General features: G+C 45.3%; 7 non-coding genes and 1 pseudogene across 7 annotated transcripts; all 8 read left to right on the top strand.

Annotated features, from left to right (window-relative positions):
* Nucleotides 1-1,725: 1,725 nt before the first annotated feature.
* LOC142288752 (U2 spliceosomal RNA) lies at nt 1,726-1,930 on the top strand (annotated as a pseudogene).
* Nucleotides 1,931-3,317: 1,387 nt separating this feature from the next.
* LOC142288724 (U2 spliceosomal RNA) lies at nt 3,318-3,508 on the top strand. Its single transcript, XR_012749361.1, has one exon. It is a non-coding gene; the product is annotated as a U2 spliceosomal RNA (small nuclear RNA).
* A 6,632-nt stretch (nt 3,509-10,140) lies between these two features.
* LOC142288753 (U2 spliceosomal RNA) lies at nt 10,141-10,337 on the top strand. The gene has a single exon (XR_012749388.1). It is a non-coding gene; the product is annotated as a U2 spliceosomal RNA (small nuclear RNA).
* A 1,387-nt stretch (nt 10,338-11,724) lies between these two features.
* LOC142288723 (U2 spliceosomal RNA) lies at nt 11,725-11,915 on the top strand. Its single transcript, XR_012749360.1, has one exon. It is a non-coding gene; the product is annotated as a U2 spliceosomal RNA (small nuclear RNA).
* A 1,387-nt stretch (nt 11,916-13,302) lies between these two features.
* Nucleotides 13,303-13,493, top strand: LOC142288722 (U2 spliceosomal RNA). The gene has a single exon (XR_012749359.1). It is a non-coding gene; the product is annotated as a U2 spliceosomal RNA (small nuclear RNA).
* Nucleotides 13,494-14,880: 1,387 nt separating this feature from the next.
* Nucleotides 14,881-15,071, top strand: LOC142288721 (U2 spliceosomal RNA). Its single transcript, XR_012749358.1, has one exon. It is a non-coding gene; the product is annotated as a U2 spliceosomal RNA (small nuclear RNA).
* Nucleotides 15,072-16,458: 1,387 nt separating this feature from the next.
* Nucleotides 16,459-16,649, top strand: LOC142288719 (U2 spliceosomal RNA). The gene has a single exon (XR_012749357.1). It is a non-coding gene; the product is annotated as a U2 spliceosomal RNA (small nuclear RNA).
* Nucleotides 16,650-18,036: 1,387 nt separating this feature from the next.
* Nucleotides 18,037-18,227, top strand: LOC142288718 (U2 spliceosomal RNA). The gene has a single exon (XR_012749356.1). It is a non-coding gene; the product is annotated as a U2 spliceosomal RNA (small nuclear RNA).
* The last annotated feature ends 54 nt before the right edge of the window (nt 18,228-18,281 follow it).

Here is an 18,281-nt window from a genome sequence, read left to right as displayed (position 1 = left end):
CAGGGGTCAGACAAGGCTGTCCTCTGTCACCTCTTCTTTTTGTTTGTGTTATAGAACTCTTTGCAGAGGCTATCCGGCGGAATGGAGAGATCAGAGGGATCACCGCACCAGGACCAGAACGCTTCGAGGTCAAGTGCTCGCTCTACATGGACGACGTGACCGTCTTCTGCGCGGACCGGCGCTCAGTCGACACCCTCGTCCAGACCTGTGAGACCTTCGGACGGGCTTCGGGAGCCAAAGTCAACTGCGGGAAGTCGGAAGCCATGCTCTTCGGGGACTGGCAGCCGGCCTCTTCCGCCCCCTTCCCTTTCAGCATCCAGCCGGATTTCATCAAGGTTCTTGGAGTCTGGTTCGGGAAGGAAGGAGCAGCCCTCAAGTCCTGGGAGGAACGCTTGACCAAGATCACCCAACGGATCGGTCTGTGGAGCCTCAGACGCCTCACCTGTGAGGGCAAAGCACTGGTCCTGCGTAACGAGGTACTGCCCGTGCTGCAGTACACGGCCCAGGCCTGGCCCCCCCTTGCCACCGTGTGCAGGGCCATTACCAGGACGGTGTTTCGTTTTGTCTGGGGATCCAAGATGGACAGAGTAAAGCGGAGCATCATGTACAAGGATCCTCGCAAGGGTGGGAAGGGCGTACCCGATATCCCCACCCTCCTGCGATCCTCCTTCGTATGTGACTGCGTTCGCCGAACTCTGCGAGTCAAGAGAGGTTCCGCGGGTGGGTCCATGTCTCGCTTCTTCCTGCTCCCCCTTTGGAGACGGTTAGGCTGGGACAAGTGGGACAGCTCCTTCCCCTACAACTGGACGGCGCCATGGTTCTACGGAGACGTGGTTCGGTTTGTGAGGGAACACCAACTGGAGGGACTCAAGCCTGATTTGTGGAAGCCAAAGACTATCCACAAACTCATCAGAGCCAAGGACGAAATGGAGAACATTCCAGGACTTCATCACGACACACTGGAGACTGTTTGGACAAACGTGTCATCGGCTGGATTGACCAACGGGCACAAGGACTTGTCATGGATGGCGATACAGGGCGGACTGCCCGTCCGGTCATTCATGCATGCCCGGAACCTGTGCAAAACCCGGTACTGCCCAAGGTGCCCCTTCGTGGAGGAAACATCGCTGCACGCCTTTTGGGACTGCCGTTTCGCACAGCGCCTGTTGGTTGCCCTGGAGGATGACCTGAGGAACTCCGTCCCCAGAGGGAGCCTATCGTACCATTCCGTACTTTATGGACTCTTCCCTGGGACTCACACCGTTGGAGCCATCCAGGAGGCTTGGCGCCTTATGAACTGCTTTAAGGACGCTATTTGGGTCGCCAGGAACCGGCTCATCTTGAAGAGGGAGAGGATGTCTATCCAGGATTGCCGCAGGCTGATCCACAGCCTGCTCAGAGACTATTCCATCATGGACAGTCCGGACGACAGCGCCGAGGAGGAGGTTTAGACCTCTTCCATGCCCCCTCCCTCCTTTTCCCGTTATGTGCGTCTTTCAATAAAGCTTCGGGCCTGTGATTTCCCCACCCTATCCCCCTTTTCCCCTACCCCCATCCCCCAATCGCCGGTTCGTCGATATTTATTGTCTAACTTTTTCTTTCAGCTTGAGTGTTATGGATAAGCATAGGAGCGTGATGTATAGTTTAGTGCGTCGTACTCTATGGCTATGTAAGAAGGATTGTATATTTCTGTGTGTACGGGGCTGCGGCACTGTACACGGTTTGTTACCTTTTTGTGAGTAGTGCATGATAATAAAGATGCTGTTAAATCAAAAAATCTGTTCTTATCAGTTTAATATCTGATACGTCCCCTATCTGGGGACCATATATTAAATGGATTTTTAGAACAGGGAGATGGAAAAAGAGCTTGCTCTGTCCACTCCACGCATTGACCTGGTATTGCAGTACCTCCAGGAACGGTGCACCCCTTCTTAACCCAGTTTCCAAAAGCAGAACTCAATTCACCTGATTCATATTAGCCCGATTTAATGAATTGGAAGAAAGCATACGTCTTCATATGCACCTCAATTTGGCCCATTCACTTTTCACACTTCCTCCTTTTGTTTTTTATCTTTCACACTTTTGACTTTCTTTATTCATCCAAATAGCAAACTCATCACCACTCAACCTGACCAACTCGGCTATGTCCCCGTGCTGCAGTTCTCTGTCTTATCTAGATCATTTGCAATTGAATGGAATAGATCCCTTTTGGACAAAGTGGATTCACCTGCTGCTGCAGTGACCACAGGTGTGATAACATCTAGAATTGGCATCTGGTGCGATCTCTCCGCTTCCACTCCAAAGAAAGTTACCTGTTTATTCCTATCATGCATTGGTTTTTGGGGTTTTCTTTGAGTAATGATGATCTCTTTAGTAGTCTGTTGGCGCCCTCTCCTGGAGGAATAGTTTGCTTGCTCTTGGACATTCTAAAAGAGAGGTCATGATAGACATTGAGCTTCTGAGCTCAATTGGGGACAGTCATGGGTGATGAATGTTTGCAACCTACTGCGAAGCCTCATACCGCAATATAAGGAACGTCAAATACTAAGAAAGGGCGGCCTATGAAAGAATTACTACTTTCAATAAGTACACTTAAACGGCTAATTGGGAATAGAAAAACTGTAAAAAGCCCTCTGAGAAAGCCCCCCTCTAACCTTTGATAGTAAGCTTTTCTGTAGTCTGCCTGTTGATGTATTTTCCGTTTGAACTGTGCACAACATGAAGAGACGGAACACTGGCGGCTTGTCACAATGCCCCCCGATGACATCACAATAGCGCTGCTGCCTAGAAAACAAGCTGCGCAGAAGAAGTTGTTCTTTGGGTGGGAGGGTGGGCTAGTGGAAGGAGGGGGCAATCTCTTTTTTTCCCGGGTGGTAGGGGGATGACAGGAGAAGGGAAGCGGGTGGTGAGAAAGGTACAGAGGGCAGGGTTTGGGGGCTGGGAAGGAAAGGGAAAAGATTAGGGTTTGGGGATGATGAAAGGGCTTTCTACGGGTAAGGATGGCAAAGGGTGGCAGTGACGGAAAGTCAGGCAACCTGTCCTGTCCGTCTTTTTGTATCGTGAATTGGAAAGACTGCAAGGGGGAGGGGAGTTGCTTGCGCCCTAAAGGAGGAGTTATTCAGATTCATTGCAGTGGGCGGCGGCTGCAAAACGCACCATTCTTCTTGTTTTGGCTCTGCAAAGCAGCCTTTTCAAGGGTTGGCTTGGGTGACAAAATGTCTTGTGTAGGCGTGGGTTTGTCTCCCTCTCGCTCTCTCTCCCTAAGATGTGTCCGGCATAGGCCAGGGTGCCACTCGAGGCCCAAACCAATTCTGGTTATCGCTTCTCGGCCTTTTGGCTAAGATCAAGTGTAGTATCTGTTCTTATCAGTTTAATATCTGATACGTCCCCTATCTGGGGACCATATATTAAATGGATTTTTAGAACAGGGAGATGGAAAAAGAGCTTGCTCTGTCCACTCCACGCATTGACCTGGTATTGCAGTACCTCCAGGAACGGTGCACCCCTTCTTAACCCAGTTTCCAAAAGCAGAACTCAATTCACCTGATTCATATTAGCCCGATTTAATGAATTGGAAGAAAGCATACGTCTTCATATGCACCTCAATTTGGCCCATTCACTTTTCACACTTCCTCCTTTTGTTTTTTATCTTTCACACTTTTGACTTTCTTTATTCATCCAAATAGCAAACTCATCACCACTCAACCTGACCAACTCGGCTATGTCCCCGTGCTGCAGTTCTCTGTCTTATCTAGATCATTTGCAATTGAATGGAATAGATCCCTTTTGGACAAAGTGGATTCACCTGCTGCTGCAGTGACCACAGGTGTGATAACATCTAGAATTGGCATCTGGTGCGATCTCTCCGCTTCCACTCCAAAGAAAGTTACCTGTTTATTCCTATCATGCATTGGTTTTTGGGGTTTTCTTTGAGTAATGATGATCTCTTTAGTAGTCTGTTGGCGCCCTCTCCTGGAGGAATAGTTTGCTTGCTCTTGGACATTCTAAAAGAGAGGTCATGATAGACATTGAGCTTCTGAGCTCAATTGGGGACAGTCATGGGTGATGAATGTTTGCAACCTACTGCGAAGCCTCATACCGCAATATAAGGAACGTCAAATACTAAGAAAGGGCGGCCTATGAAAGAATTACTACTTTCAATAAGTACACTTAAACGGCTAATTGGGAATAGAAAAACTGTAAAAAGCCCTCTGAGAAAGCCCCCCTCTAACCTTTGATAGTAAGCTTTTCTGTAGTCTGCCTGTTGATGTATTTTCCGTTTGAACTGTGCACAACATGAAGAGACGGAACACTGGCGGCTTGTCACAATGCCCCCCGATGACATCACAATAGCGCTGCTGCCTAGAAAACAAGCTGCGCAGAAGAAGTTGTTCTTTGGGTGGGAGGGTGGGCTAGTGGAAGGAGGGGGCAATCTCTTTTTTTCCCGGGTGGTAGGGGGATGACAGGAGAAGGGAAGCGGGTGGTGAGAAAGGTACAGAGGGCAGGGTTTGGGGGCTGGGAAGGAAAGGGAAAAGATTAGGGTTTGGGGATGATGAAAGGGCTTTCTACGGGTAAGGATGGCAAAGGGTGGCAGTGACGGAAAGTCAGGCAACCTGTCCTGTCCGTCTTTTTGTATCGTGAATTGGAAAGACTGCAAGGGGGAGGGGAGTTGCTTGCGCCCTAAAGGAGGAGTTATTCAGATTCATTGCAGTGGGCGGCGGCTGCAAAACGCACCATTCTTCTTGTTTTGGCTCTGCAAAGCAGCCTTTTCAAGGGTTGGCTTGGGTGACAAAATGTCTTGTGTAGGCGTGGGTTTGTCTCCCTCTCGCTCTCTCTCCCTAAGATGTGTCCGGCATAGGCCAGGGTGCCACTCGAGGCCCAAACCAATTCTGGTTATCGCTTCTCGGCCTTTTGGCTAAGATCAAGTGCTTTTCAGGCAGGAGATCCTAGTTGACGGGCACTCGGGTACCCCTCTCCTTGGCCTGGCAGGATCGTCCACTTCGGTGGGCTTCACCTGCCTGCTGCTTTTGGGGAGAGGGATTAGTCCCAGGGTAACGGGTTGCGATCCCCACCAGCGCTCAGGTGTTCTCTGTACAGAACTCTGGGTGCGCAGGTTGCAAGTGGCGGCAATTTGCATTTGTTGCGTTTTTCCATGGAGGTTGACCCCAACCTCGTGCCTCCCTTTGCGAGGCTGAAAAATACCGTCCGGGTCCACTTTACGGATGGTGGTTCCGATTCTAGGAATTTGGGGTATGTAGTCCAGGACGTGCTCGAGAAACTTCTCCATGTGAGGAAGGAAGAAATTTTGTCCATCCAGGACTACCCCAGACGTGGAGACTATGATGTTACGTTCACAGGAGAAGGGATTTTCAGAGATGTATTGAACAGGGTAAGACAGGTTGAAGATGATCCAGTGTTAAATGGGATCCAGGTTATCGAGCACGTCCTGGATGAGGTAAAAATGGTTGTTGTAAAAATATTCTCACCTTTTGTTACTGCTCCTGAAATCATGTCCTTTTTAGCTATTTATTTCAAGAGTGTTAAGTGTATTGGTAAGATTTTAAATGAATTTAATATATGGACATCTAAATGGAAATTTTTAGTCAAATGTGTAAGGAATCCTTACGTACCGGGTGGGGTGCAGCTCCCACCCGCCCGGTTCAAGATAGGACAAACAAATGGGGATTTTTATTTTTCTGGTATGCCCGCTTATTGTAGGATCTGTGGAAAATATGGCCATGCTAAAGAGCATTGTAAGTCAACATGTAGGAATTGTGCTGCTCAGGATCATGAAACAAAAGATTGTAAAAAGGAAAAGAAATGCAGTTTTTGTCAGACCCCTGGTCATTTTTATTTTTCATGTCCTCACAGGTTCCGGGAGGAGGAGCAGAGGGGAAAGCCCAACACATCCGGACAGGAGCCATCAGATCGGACCACCCATCAGGAGGAGGAACAACAACCCGGAGCCTCAGGAGGTGGCGAGAGTGTGCCACCTGACGGTGGCTCCTCCGAGGCTGTGACGGGTAAAAAATCTGACCACAAGAGCTGGCTACATGACCACAGGGAAGGCAAAAGGAGGGCTGAGAAAGATCAAAAAGGTACCGTCGGTAAGACCAAGAGGGAGCGACAAAAGGTCGACACCGAGTCCCACACGCAGTCTGGGTCTCCTAATACCGAGGGTGGTGACTGGTCAGTGGTTTCCCGAAAAAAGAAGAAAGATAGTTCTGTGGGGGCAGTTTGTGGGGAACAGATGGACACGTCTCCGGAAGGGGTTGTGGACGCTGGGCCCCCTCCTGGGGTCCTGGACCCTGTCCCTTCGGGTGGGGTTCGGGACCTTGCTGCCTCCGGGGACTCAGAGGCTCTGCCATGTGCACAACCCCCCACTGTAAGACGACCTTCCTTAGGTCAGGGGGTGTGGCGGAGCCTCAAGGGGACCCACCTGATACAGACCTAAACGATCAGCCAATGGAGACCCAGCGCGTGGTGCCTGTCAGCCCTCCGAGCTACGCCGATGTAGTGTCGGGTTCTTTTCCAAGTGGTAGTCTTTCCTCCTCCACGGAGTCGCTCATTACGGTCGGATCGATTGAGAGCGAGAGCGCAAATTCGGTGGTCTGATCGGGCTCCTCGGATAGGTAAACTTCTTGCTCTTACTAACCCACTAACCTTTTTTTATGATGGCAGAGCTGAAAGGTATTTCTCTTAATGTAAGAGGCATAAAAACTAAAATAAGAAGAACCGCCCTTTTAAATTTTTTAACATGCCTTACTGCATCAGTGTTCTTTTTACAGGAGTGTAACATCCCAAATAAGATGTCTTATCAAAAATATAAGGAAGAGTGGAAACATGGGCCATCCGTCTGGTCAGGGTCTAATGCCATAGGATCAGCAGGGGTCGATATACTTTTTAAAGGGGATGTTTTAATTGATTTTATCCAGGAAATTTTACCAGGTCGCATTTTATTGGTTAAAGCTTTTATACATGGTAAAAGATGGCAGTTTTTAAATTTTTATGGGTCACCTGATAAAAATGAGAGAACTGAAATGTTAGAGCTTTTACCTTTATTTATTAATAATTCTGAACCTTTTATTTTGGCAGGCGATTTTAATTGTGTTTTAAAAGGTGAAAACCGGCGTTCCAGTTCTGTAAGTAGAAATTATGACAAAACCTCGGGAATACTAAGTAACATCATAAAAGACGCCAGATTAATTGATGTATATAAAGAGTGTAATAGAGGTAGCCCGGAGGACGCCGGTTTCACCTGGAGCAATGCTATTTGTAGCTCAAGGATAGATTTTATCTTTGGTTCAGACAAAATAATACCTACGAAATGTGAAGTTTTAACCAATATTTTTTCAGATCACAAACTTTTATCTTTTAGTGTCAAAACAAATGAAAACAAGAAGTGTGGTAAGAAAACTTGGAAAATGAATGTGTCCCTTTTAAATGACCCACAGATTTTATCAGATTTTATTACATTTTATCAAAAATGTAGGAGGGATAAAAGCCCTAATCTTTCTATAAGTGCATGGTGGGAGAGGATGAAGGTAAAAATAAGAGATTTTTTTATTAAAAAAAGTATACATAAAGCCAAAGAAAGATATGAGGTGTATAAAGCCCTAAATACCCGGTTACAGACATTGATTAAATTTAAAGATAATGGTTTGGAGGTGGATAATGATATTTTAAAATTAAAAGAGGAAATAGCAAAATGGATAGAGCAAAAAGGTAAAGAAATTATTTTCCGCTCCAGAGTCAAAAATATAGAAAAAGATGAAAAATGCTCCCGTTATTTCTTCATGAAAAATAAAAAGGAAAAGGTAATATTTGATAATATTGATGGGGAAAAGAATATAACAACTATGTTGGGAAAAGTGGAGGAATATTTTACTAATCTTTTTAATGAGAAAACAGTTGATCAAAATTTACTGAATGATTCATTAGAAGAACTAAACTGTGTTTTAGACCCGACCTCCCAAGAGTTTTTATCCCAAGTTTTAACCCATCAAGAGATTTTAGAAACTATTAAGAGTTTTAAAAGCGGTAAAGTTCCTGGTCCTGATGGCATCCCCATAGAGTTTTATGTGAGTTTTTATGACATTTTAAAAGATGATTTGTTTTCTCTTTTTACTGAGGTTTTTAACAATAAGATTTTACTTAATTCATGGAAGAAAGGAGAAGTCTCATTGTTATTCAAAAAAGGTGACAAATCAAAGCTGGAGAATTGGAGGCCCATTACCCTTCTAAACTGTGATTATAAAATAATGGCCAAAATCTGTGCAAATCGACTTAAAACGGTAATTAGCAAAATTGTGCATTCAAACCAAGTATGCGGAGTGCCAGGAAGGAGTATATGGGATAACCTGAATCTAGTAAAAGATTGTATGGAGGATGTCAAGAGCAGAAAAGGGAAAATGGCGATTTTATCAATTGATTTTGAAAAAGCATTTGATCGTGTCTCACATTTTTACCTTTTTAAAGTTTTAGAAAAGATGGGCATACCAGACGGGTTTTTATTATCTCTTAAGGCGTTTTATACTGATTGCACAAGTAAGATTTTAGTAAATGGTTTTAAGTCACAGGATGTGCTTTTAAAATCAGGGGTGAAGCAGGGGTGCCCCTTGTCCCCACTACTTTTTATCTGTGCACTTGAACCCTTACTGTGTGCTATACGGCGAGATGAGAGGATCCGTGGTGTACCTCTACCTGGGGGCAAAGGAGTGGAGGCCAAGGTAGTAGGTTACATGGATGACGTGGCATTCCTCTGTCGTGACGCCCCTTCGCTGACAAGAGCTATTGATCGTATTCAACCCTTTTGTTTGTCCTCAGGTTTTAAGATAAATTTTAATAAATGTAATATTTTAAATGTGGGGGGAATGCTTTTAACTGATGTTTCCATTGCTGTAACTGAGTCCCTTACTATTTTAGGTGTAACATTCAGTGAGCAAAATGATGGTGGTAGTAGTTGGGACTCAGTTGCTCAGAAAGTTAATATGAAAATATGCATGTGGAACATGAGAAAACTGACAATGGAGGGTAAAGTATTGATTTTAAAAATGGTGATTTTACCCCTTTTATTGTATCTCAGTCTTGTTTTCCCCCCACCTGTGAATGTTTTAAAGAAAATTACTAAAAATTGTTTTACCTTTTTCTGGGGCTCTAAAATGGAGAAGCTGAAAAGAGAGATTGTCATAAAACAAAAGACAAATGGTGGTAAAGATTTTCCTGATTTTAATAGGTTTCTTTTAATCCATTTTTTCTGTTACTGTTTTAATGCCATTTTTAAAGATCACTATTGGTCCTATTTTATGCGTTTTAACACAGGTTTTTTTATGAGAAAGTTTGGATGGTTTGAAATTGTTTTATCTCTCCCCCATGCTTTTAACCTGCCAGCGCATTATGAGATTTTAAGGAAAATAGTGTCTGATTTTAGCCTAAGTAAGAAAAAAGTAGAGGAATTAACTAATAGTAAGAAACTAATAAAGGAACTACGTAATGATGAGGCAATATGCAGTATTAACAGATTTGATGATGATAAAAGTAAATGTATTTGGAAATTAATTAGTGTCTTTTATCTTTTTAATGAACAGAGAGATCTGGCTTGGAGCTGTGCGCACCAGTGTCTTCCTTGCCGGGCATTCCAGTATAGAAGAGGATTTGTGAGGTCTGCCATCTGCCCAAGATCCGGATGCCAAGAACAAGAGACTGTAAAGCATATATTATGGACTTGTTGGTTTGCAAAACGGTTCTGGAGAAGACTTTGCCCCCTGTTGGAAAAGATGGCAGGCCTCAAGGACTTGGACTATCATGCCATATTGTACGGACTTGTGGAATGCCCAACACCGGACCAAAAAATAATGGCTTGGAAGACACTGAACTGTGCCAAGTCAGCTCTCTGGAAAGCACGGAACATTGCTATTTTTAAACAAGATATTTTATCAGTGAATGATGTTTTAAAATTATGTATTAGCGAAATGTATATTTATTTTTTAATTGACAAGAAAAAGGACGTAACTGTGTCCAAAAAATGGCTTGCCAGCCAATGGAATTCTTTCATTTAAATGTTTGTACATGTTTTATTGCTTTTACATATATGTTATTATAAATTTCATTCGCTGTAAATCTTGTTAAATTTTAAAATAAACTGGTTTTACCCCTAAGAGGGGGTAGCCAAATTAAAAAAAAAATCTGTTCTTATCAGTTTAATATCTGATACGTCCCCTATCTGGGGACCATATATTAAATGGATTTTTAGAACAGGGAGATGGAAAAAGAGCTTGCTCTGTCCACTCCACGCATTGACCTGGTATTGCAGTACCTCCAGGAACGGTGCACCCCTTCTTAACCCAGTTTCCAAAAGCAGAACTCAATTCACCTGATTCATATTAGCCCGATTTAATGAATTGGAAGAAAGCATACGTCTTCATATGCACCTCAATTTGGCCCATTCACTTTTCACACTTCCTCCTTTTGTTTTTTATCTTTCACACTTTTGACTTTCTTTATTCATCCAAATAGCAAACTCATCACCACTCAACCTGACCAACTCGGCTATGTCCCCGTGCTGCAGTTCTCTGTCTTATCTAGATCATTTGCAATTGAATGGAATAGATCCCTTTTGGACAAAGTGGATTCACCTGCTGCTGCAGTGACCACAGGTGTGATAACATCTAGAATTGGCATCTGGTGCGATCTCTCCGCTTCCACTCCAAAGAAAGTTACCTGTTTATTCCTATCATGCATTGGTTTTTGGGGTTTTCTTTGAGTAATGATGATCTCTTTAGTAGTCTGTTGGCGCCCTCTCCTGGAGGAATAGTTTGCTTGCTCTTGGACATTCTAAAAGAGAGGTCATGATAGACATTGAGCTTCTGAGCTCAATTGGGGACAGTCATGGGTGATGAATGTTTGCAACCTACTGCGAAGCCTCATACCGCAATATAAGGAACGTCAAATACTAAGAAAGGGCGGCCTATGAAAGAATTACTACTTTCAATAAGTACACTTAAACGGCTAATTGGGAATAGAAAAACTGTAAAAAGCCCTCTGAGAAAGCCCCCCTCTAACCTTTGATAGTAAGCTTTTCTGTAGTCTGCCTGTTGATGTATTTTCCGTTTGAACTGTGCACAACATGAAGAGACGGAACACTGGCGGCTTGTCACAATGCCCCCCGATGACATCACAATAGCGCTGCTGCCTAGAAAACAAGCTGCGCAGAAGAAGTTGTTCTTTGGGTGGGAGGGTGGGCTAGTGGAAGGAGGGGGCAATCTCTTTTTTTCCCGGGTGGTAGGGGGATGACAGGAGAAGGGAAGCGGGTGGTGAGAAAGGTACAGAGGGCAGGGTTTGGGGGCTGGGAAGGAAAGGGAAAAGATTAGGGTTTGGGGATGATGAAAGGGCTTTCTACGGGTAAGGATGGCAAAGGGTGGCAGTGACGGAAAGTCAGGCAACCTGTCCTGTCCGTCTTTTTGTATCGTGAATTGGAAAGACTGCAAGGGGGAGGGGAGTTGCTTGCGCCCTAAAGGAGGAGTTATTCAGATTCATTGCAGTGGGCGGCGGCTGCAAAACGCACCATTCTTCTTGTTTTGGCTCTGCAAAGCAGCCTTTTCAAGGGTTGGCTTGGGTGACAAAATGTCTTGTGTAGGCGTGGGTTTGTCTCCCTCTCGCTCTCTCTCCCTAAGATGTGTCCGGCATAGGCCAGGGTGCCACTCGAGGCCCAAACCAATTCTGGTTATCGCTTCTCGGCCTTTTGGCTAAGATCAAGTGTAGTATCTGTTCTTATCAGTTTAATATCTGATACGTCCCCTATCTGGGGACCATATATTAAATGGATTTTTAGAACAGGGAGATGGAAAAAGAGCTTGCTCTGTCCACTCCACGCATTGACCTGGTATTGCAGTACCTCCAGGAACGGTGCACCCCTTCTTAACCCAGTTTCCAAAAGCAGAACTCAATTCACCTGATTCATATTAGCCCGATTTAATGAATTGGAAGAAAGCATACGTCTTCATATGCACCTCAATTTGGCCCATTCACTTTTCACACTTCCTCCTTTTGTTTTTTATCTTTCACACTTTTGACTTTCTTTATTCATCCAAATAGCAAACTCATCACCACTCAACCTGACCAACTCGGCTATGTCCCCGTGCTGCAGTTCTCTGTCTTATCTAGATCATTTGCAATTGAATGGAATAGATCCCTTTTGGACAAAGTGGATTCACCTGCTGCTGCAGTGACCACAGGTGTGATAACATCTAGAATTGGCATCTGGTGCGATCTCTCCGCTTCCACTCCAAAGAAAGTTACCTGTTTATTCCTATCATGCATTGGTTTTTGGGGTTTTCTTTGAGTAATGATGATCTCTTTAGTAGTCTGTTGGCGCCCTCTCCTGGAGGAATAGTTTGCTTGCTCTTGGACATTCTAAAAGAGAGGTCATGATAGACATTGAGCTTCTGAGCTCAATTGGGGACAGTCATGGGTGATGAATGTTTGCAACCTACTGCGAAGCCTCATACCGCAATATAAGGAACGTCAAATACTAAGAAAGGGCGGCCTATGAAAGAATTACTACTTTCAATAAGTACACTTAAACGGCTAATTGGGAATAGAAAAACTGTAAAAAGCCCTCTGAGAAAGCCCCCCTCTAACCTTTGATAGTAAGCTTTTCTGTAGTCTGCCTGTTGATGTATTTTCCGTTTGAACTGTGCACAACATGAAGAGACGGAACACTGGCGGCTTGTCACAATGCCCCCCGATGACATCACAATAGCGCTGCTGCCTAGAAAACAAGCTGCGCAGAAGAAGTTGTTCTTTGGGTGGGAGGGTGGGCTAGTGGAAGGAGGGGGCAATCTCTTTTTTTCCCGGGTGGTAGGGGGATGACAGGAGAAGGGAAGCGGGTGGTGAGAAAGGTACAGAGGGCAGGGTTTGGGGGCTGGGAAGGAAAGGGAAAAGATTAGGGTTTGGGGATGATGAAAGGGCTTTCTACGGGTAAGGATGGCAAAGGGTGGCAGTGACGGAAAGTCAGGCAACCTGTCCTGTCCGTCTTTTTGTATCGTGAATTGGAAAGACTGCAAGGGGGAGGGGAGTTGCTTGCGCCCTAAAGGAGGAGTTATTCAGATTCATTGCAGTGGGCGGCGGCTGCAAAACGCACCATTCTTCTTGTTTTGGCTCTGCAAAGCAGCCTTTTCAAGGGTTGGCTTGGGTGACAAAATGTCTTGTGTAGGCGTGGGTTTGTCTCCCTCTCGCTCTCTCTCCCTAAGATGTGTCCGGCATAGGCCAGGGTGCCACTCGAGGCCCAAACCAATTCTGGTTATCGCTTCTCGGCCTTTTGGCTAAGATCAAGTGTAGTATCTGTTCTTATCAGTTTAATATCTGATACGTCCCCTATCTGGGGACCATATATTAAATGGATTTTTAGAACAGGGAGATGGAAAAAGAGCTTGCTCTGTCCACTCCACGCATTGACCTGGTATTGCAGTACCTCCAGGAACGGTGCACCCCTTCTTAACCCAGTTTCCAAAAGCAGAACTCAATTCACCTGATTCATATTAGCCCGATTTAATGAATTGGAAGAAAGCATACGTCTTCATATGCACCTCAATTTGGCCCATTCACTTTTCACACTTCCTCCTTTTGTTTTTTATCTTTCACACTTTTGACTTTCTTTATTCATCCAAATAGCAAACTCATCACCACTCAACCTGACCAACTCGGCTATGTCCCCGTGCTGCAGTTCTCTGTCTTATCTAGATCATTTGCAATTGAATGGAATAGATCCCTTTTGGACAAAGTGGATTCACCTGCTGCTGCAGTGACCACAGGTGTGATAACATCTAGAATTGGCATCTGGTGCGATCTCTCCGCTTCCACTCCAAAGAAAGTTACCTGTTTATTCCTATCATGCATTGGTTTTTGGGGTTTTCTTTGAGTAATGATGATCTCTTTAGTAGTCTGTTGGCGCCCTCTCCTGGAGGAATAGTTTGCTTGCTCTTGGACATTCTAAAAGAGAGGTCATGATAGACATTGAGCTTCTGAGCTCAATTGGGGACAGTCATGGGTGATGAATGTTTGCAACCTACTGCGAAGCCTCATACCGCAATATAAGGAACGTCAAATACTAAGAAAGGGCGGCCTATGAAAGAATTACTACTTTCAATAAGTACACTTAAACGGCTAATTGGGAATAGAAAAACTGTAAAAAGCCCTCTGAGAAAGCCCCCCTCTAACCTTTGATAGTAAGCTTTTCTGTAGTCTGCCTGTTGATGTATTTTCCGTTTGAACTGTGCACAACATGAAGAGACGGAACACTGGCGGCTTGTCACAATGCCCCCCGATGACATCACAATAGCGCTGCTGCCTAGAAAACAAGCTGCGCAGAAGAAGTTGTTCTTTGGGTGGGAGGGTGGGCTAGTGGAAGGAGGGGGCAATCTCTTTTTTTCCCGGGTGGTAGGGGGATGACAGGAGAAGGGAAGCGGGTGGTGAGAAAGGTACAGAGGGCAGGGTTTGGGGGCTGGGAAGGAAAGGGAAAAGATTAGGGTTTGGGGATGATGAAAGGGCTTTCTACGGGTAAGGATGGCAAAGGGTGGCAGTGACGGAAAGTCAGGCAACCTGTCCTGTCCGTCTTTTTGTATCGTGAATTGGAAAGACTGCAAGGGGGAGGGGAGTTGCTTGCGCCCTAAAGGAGGAGTTATTCAGATTCATTGCAGTGGGCGGCGGCTGCAAAACGCACCATTCTTCTTGTTTTGGCTCTGCAAAGCAGCCTTTTCAAGGGTTGGCTTGGGTGACAAAATGTCTTGTGTAGGCGTGGGTTTGTCTCCCTCTCGCTCTCTCTCCCTAAGATGTGTCCGGCATAGGCCAGGGTGCCACTCGAGGCCCAAACCAATTCTGGTTATCGCTTCTCGGCCTTTTGGCTAAGATCAAGTGTAGTATCTGTTCTTATCAGTTTAATATCTGATACGTCCCCTATCTGGGGACCATATATTAAATGGATTTTTAGAACAGGGAGATGGAAAAAGAGCTTGCTCTGTCCACTCCACGCATTGACCTGGTATTGCAGTACCTCCAGGAACGGTGCACCCCTTCTTAACCCAGTTTCCAAAAGCAGAACTCAATTCACCTGATTCATATTAGCCCGATTTAATGAATTGGAAGAAAGCATACGTCTTCATATGCACCTCAATTTGGCCCATTCACTTTTCACACTTCCTCCTTTTGTTTTTTATCTTTCACACTTTTGACTTTCTTTATTCATCCAAATAGCAAACTCATCACCACTCAACCTGACCAACTCGGCTATGTCCCCGTGCTGCAGTTCTCTGTCTTATCTAGATCATTTGCAATTGAATGGAATAGATCCCTTTTGGACAAAGTGGATTCACCTGCTGCTGCAGTGACCACAGGTGTGATAACATCTAGAATTGGCATCTGGTGCGATCTCTCCGCTTCCACTCCAAAGAAAGTTACCTGTTTATTCCTATCATGCATTGGTTTTTGGGGTTTTCTTTGAGTAATGATGATCTCTTTAGTAGTCTGTTGGCGCCCTCTCCTGGAGGAATAGTTTGCTTGCTCTTGGACATTCTAAAAGAGAGGTCATGATAGACATTGAGCTTCTGAGCTCAATTGGGGACAGTCATGGGTGATGAATGTTTGCAACCTACTGCGAAGCCTCATACCGCAATATAAGGAACGTCAAATACTAAGAAAGGGCGGCCTATGAAAGAATTACTACTTTCAATAAGTACACTTAAACAGCTAATTGGGAATAGAAAAACTGTAAAAAGCCCTCTGAGAAAGCCCCCCTCTAACCTTTGATAGTAAGCTTTTCTGTAGTCTGCCTGTTGATGTATTTTCCGTTTGAACTGTGCACAACATGAAGAGACGGAACACTGGCGGCTTGTCACAATGCCCCCCGATGACATCACAATAGCGCTGCTGCCTAGAAAACAAGCTGCGCAGAAGAAGTTGTTCTTTGGGTGGGAGGGTGGGCTAGTGGAAGGAGGGGGCAATCTCTTTTTTTCCCGGGTGGTAGGGGGATGACAGGAGAAGGGAAGCGGGTGGTGAGAAAGGTACAGAGGGCAGGGTTTGGGGGCTGGGAAGGAAAGGGAAAAGATTAGGGTTTGGGGATGATGAAAGGGCTTTCTACGGGTAAGGATGGCAAAGGGTGGCAGTGACGGAAAGTCAGGCAACCTGTCCTGTCCGTCTTTTTGTATCGTGAATTGGAAAGACTGCAAGGGGGAGGGGAGTTGCTTGCGCCCTAAAGGAGGAGTTATTCAGATTCATTGCAGTGGGCGGCGGCTGCAAAACGCACCATTCTTCTTGTTTTGGCTCTGCAAAGCAGCCTTTTCAAGGGTTGGCTTGGGTGACAAAATGTCTTGTGTAGGCGTGGGTTTGTCTCCCTCTCGCTCTCTCTCCCTAAGATGTGTCCGGCATAGGCCAGGGTGCCACTCGAGGCCCAAACCAATTCTGGTTATCGCTTCTCGGCCTTTTGGCTAAGATCAAGTGTAGTATCTGTTCTTATCAGTTTAATATCTGATACGTCCCCTATCTGGGGACCATATATTAAATGGATTTTTAGAACAGGGAGATGGAAAAAGAGCTTGCTCTGTCCACTCCACGCATTGACCTGGTATTGCAGTACCTCCAGGAACGGTGCACCCCTTCTTAACCCAGTTTCCAAAAGCAGAACTCAATTCACCTGATTCATATTAGCCCGATTTAATGAATTGGAAGAAAGCATACGTCTTCATATGCACCTCAATTTGGCCCATTCACTTTTCACACTTCCTCCTTTTGTTTTTTATCTTTCACACTTTTGACTTTCTTTATTCATCCAAATAGCAAACTCATCACCACTCAACCTGACCAACTCGGCTATGTCCCCGTGCTGCAGTTCTCTGTCTTATCTAGATCATTTGCAATTGAATGGAATAGATCCCTTTTGGACAAAGTGGATTCACCTGCTGCTGCAGTGACCACAGGTGTGATAACATCTAGAATTGGCATCTGGTGCGATCTCTCCGCTTCCACTCCAAAGAAAGTTACCTGTTTATTCCTATCATGCATTGGTTTTTGGGGTTTTCTTTGAGTAATGATGATCTCTTTAGTAGTCTGTTGGCGCCCTCTCCTGGAGGAATAGTTTGCTTGCTCTTGGACATTCTAAAAGAGAGGTCATGATAGACATTGAGCTTCTGAGCTCAATTGGGGACAGTCATGGGTGATGAATGTTTGCAACCTACTGCGAAGCCTCATACCGCAATATAAGGAACGTCAAATACTAAGAAAGGGCGGCCTATGAAAGAATTACTACTTTCAATAAGTACACTTAAACGGCTAATTGGGAATAGAAAAACTGTAAAAAGCCCTCTGAGAAAGCCCCCCTCTAACCTTTGATAGTAAGCTTTTCTGTAGTCTGCCTGTTGATGTATTTTCCGTTTGAACTGTGCACAACATGAAGAGACGGAACACTGGCGGCTTGTCACAATGCCCCCCGATGACATCACAATAGCGCTGCTGCCTAGAAAACAAGCTGCGCAGAAGAAGTTGTTCTTTGGGTGGGAGGGTGGGCTAGTGGAAGGAGGGGGCAATCTCTTTTTTTCCCGGGTGGTAGGGGGATGACAGGAGAAGGGAAGCGGGTGGTGAGAAAGGTACAGAGGGCAGGGTTTGGGGGCTGGGAAGGAAAGGGAAAAGATTAGGGTTTGGGGATGATGAAAGGGCTTTCTACGGGTAAGGATGGCAAAGGGTGGCAGTGACGGAAAGTCAGGCAACCTGTCCTGTCCGTCTTTTTGTATCGTGAATTGGAAAGACTGCAAGGGGGAGGGGAGTTGCTTGCGCCCTAAAGGAGGAGTTATTCAGATTCATTGCAGTGGGCGGCGGCTGCAAAACGCACCATTCTTCTTGTTTTGGCTCTGCAAAGCAGCCTTTTCAAGGGTTGGCTTGGGTGACAAAATGTCTTGTGTAGGCGTGGGTTTGTCTCCCTCTCGCTCTCTCTCCCTAAGATGTGTCCGGCATAGGCCAGGGTGCCACTCGAGGCCCAAACCAATTCTGGTTATCGCTTCTCGGCCTTTTGGCTAAGATCAAGTGTAGTATCTGTTCTTATCAGTTTAATATCTGATACGTCCCCTATCTGGGGACCATATATTAAATGGATTTTTAGAACAGGGAGATGGAAAAAGAGCTTGCTCTGTCCACTCCACGCATTGACCTGGTATTGCAGTACCTCCAGGAACGGTGCACCCCTTCTTAACCCAGTTTCCAAAAGCAGAACTCAATTCACCTGATTCATATTAGCCCGA

Source organism: Anomaloglossus baeobatrachus, unplaced genomic scaffold (assembly GCF_048569485.1).
Source record: "Anomaloglossus baeobatrachus isolate aAnoBae1 unplaced genomic scaffold, aAnoBae1.hap1 Scaffold_849, whole genome shotgun sequence".
Taxonomy (NCBI): Eukaryota; Metazoa; Chordata; class Amphibia; order Anura; family Aromobatidae; genus Anomaloglossus; species Anomaloglossus baeobatrachus.
The sequence above is the reverse complement of the archived record's forward strand: the minus strand, read 5'-3'. Positions and strand labels throughout refer to the sequence as shown.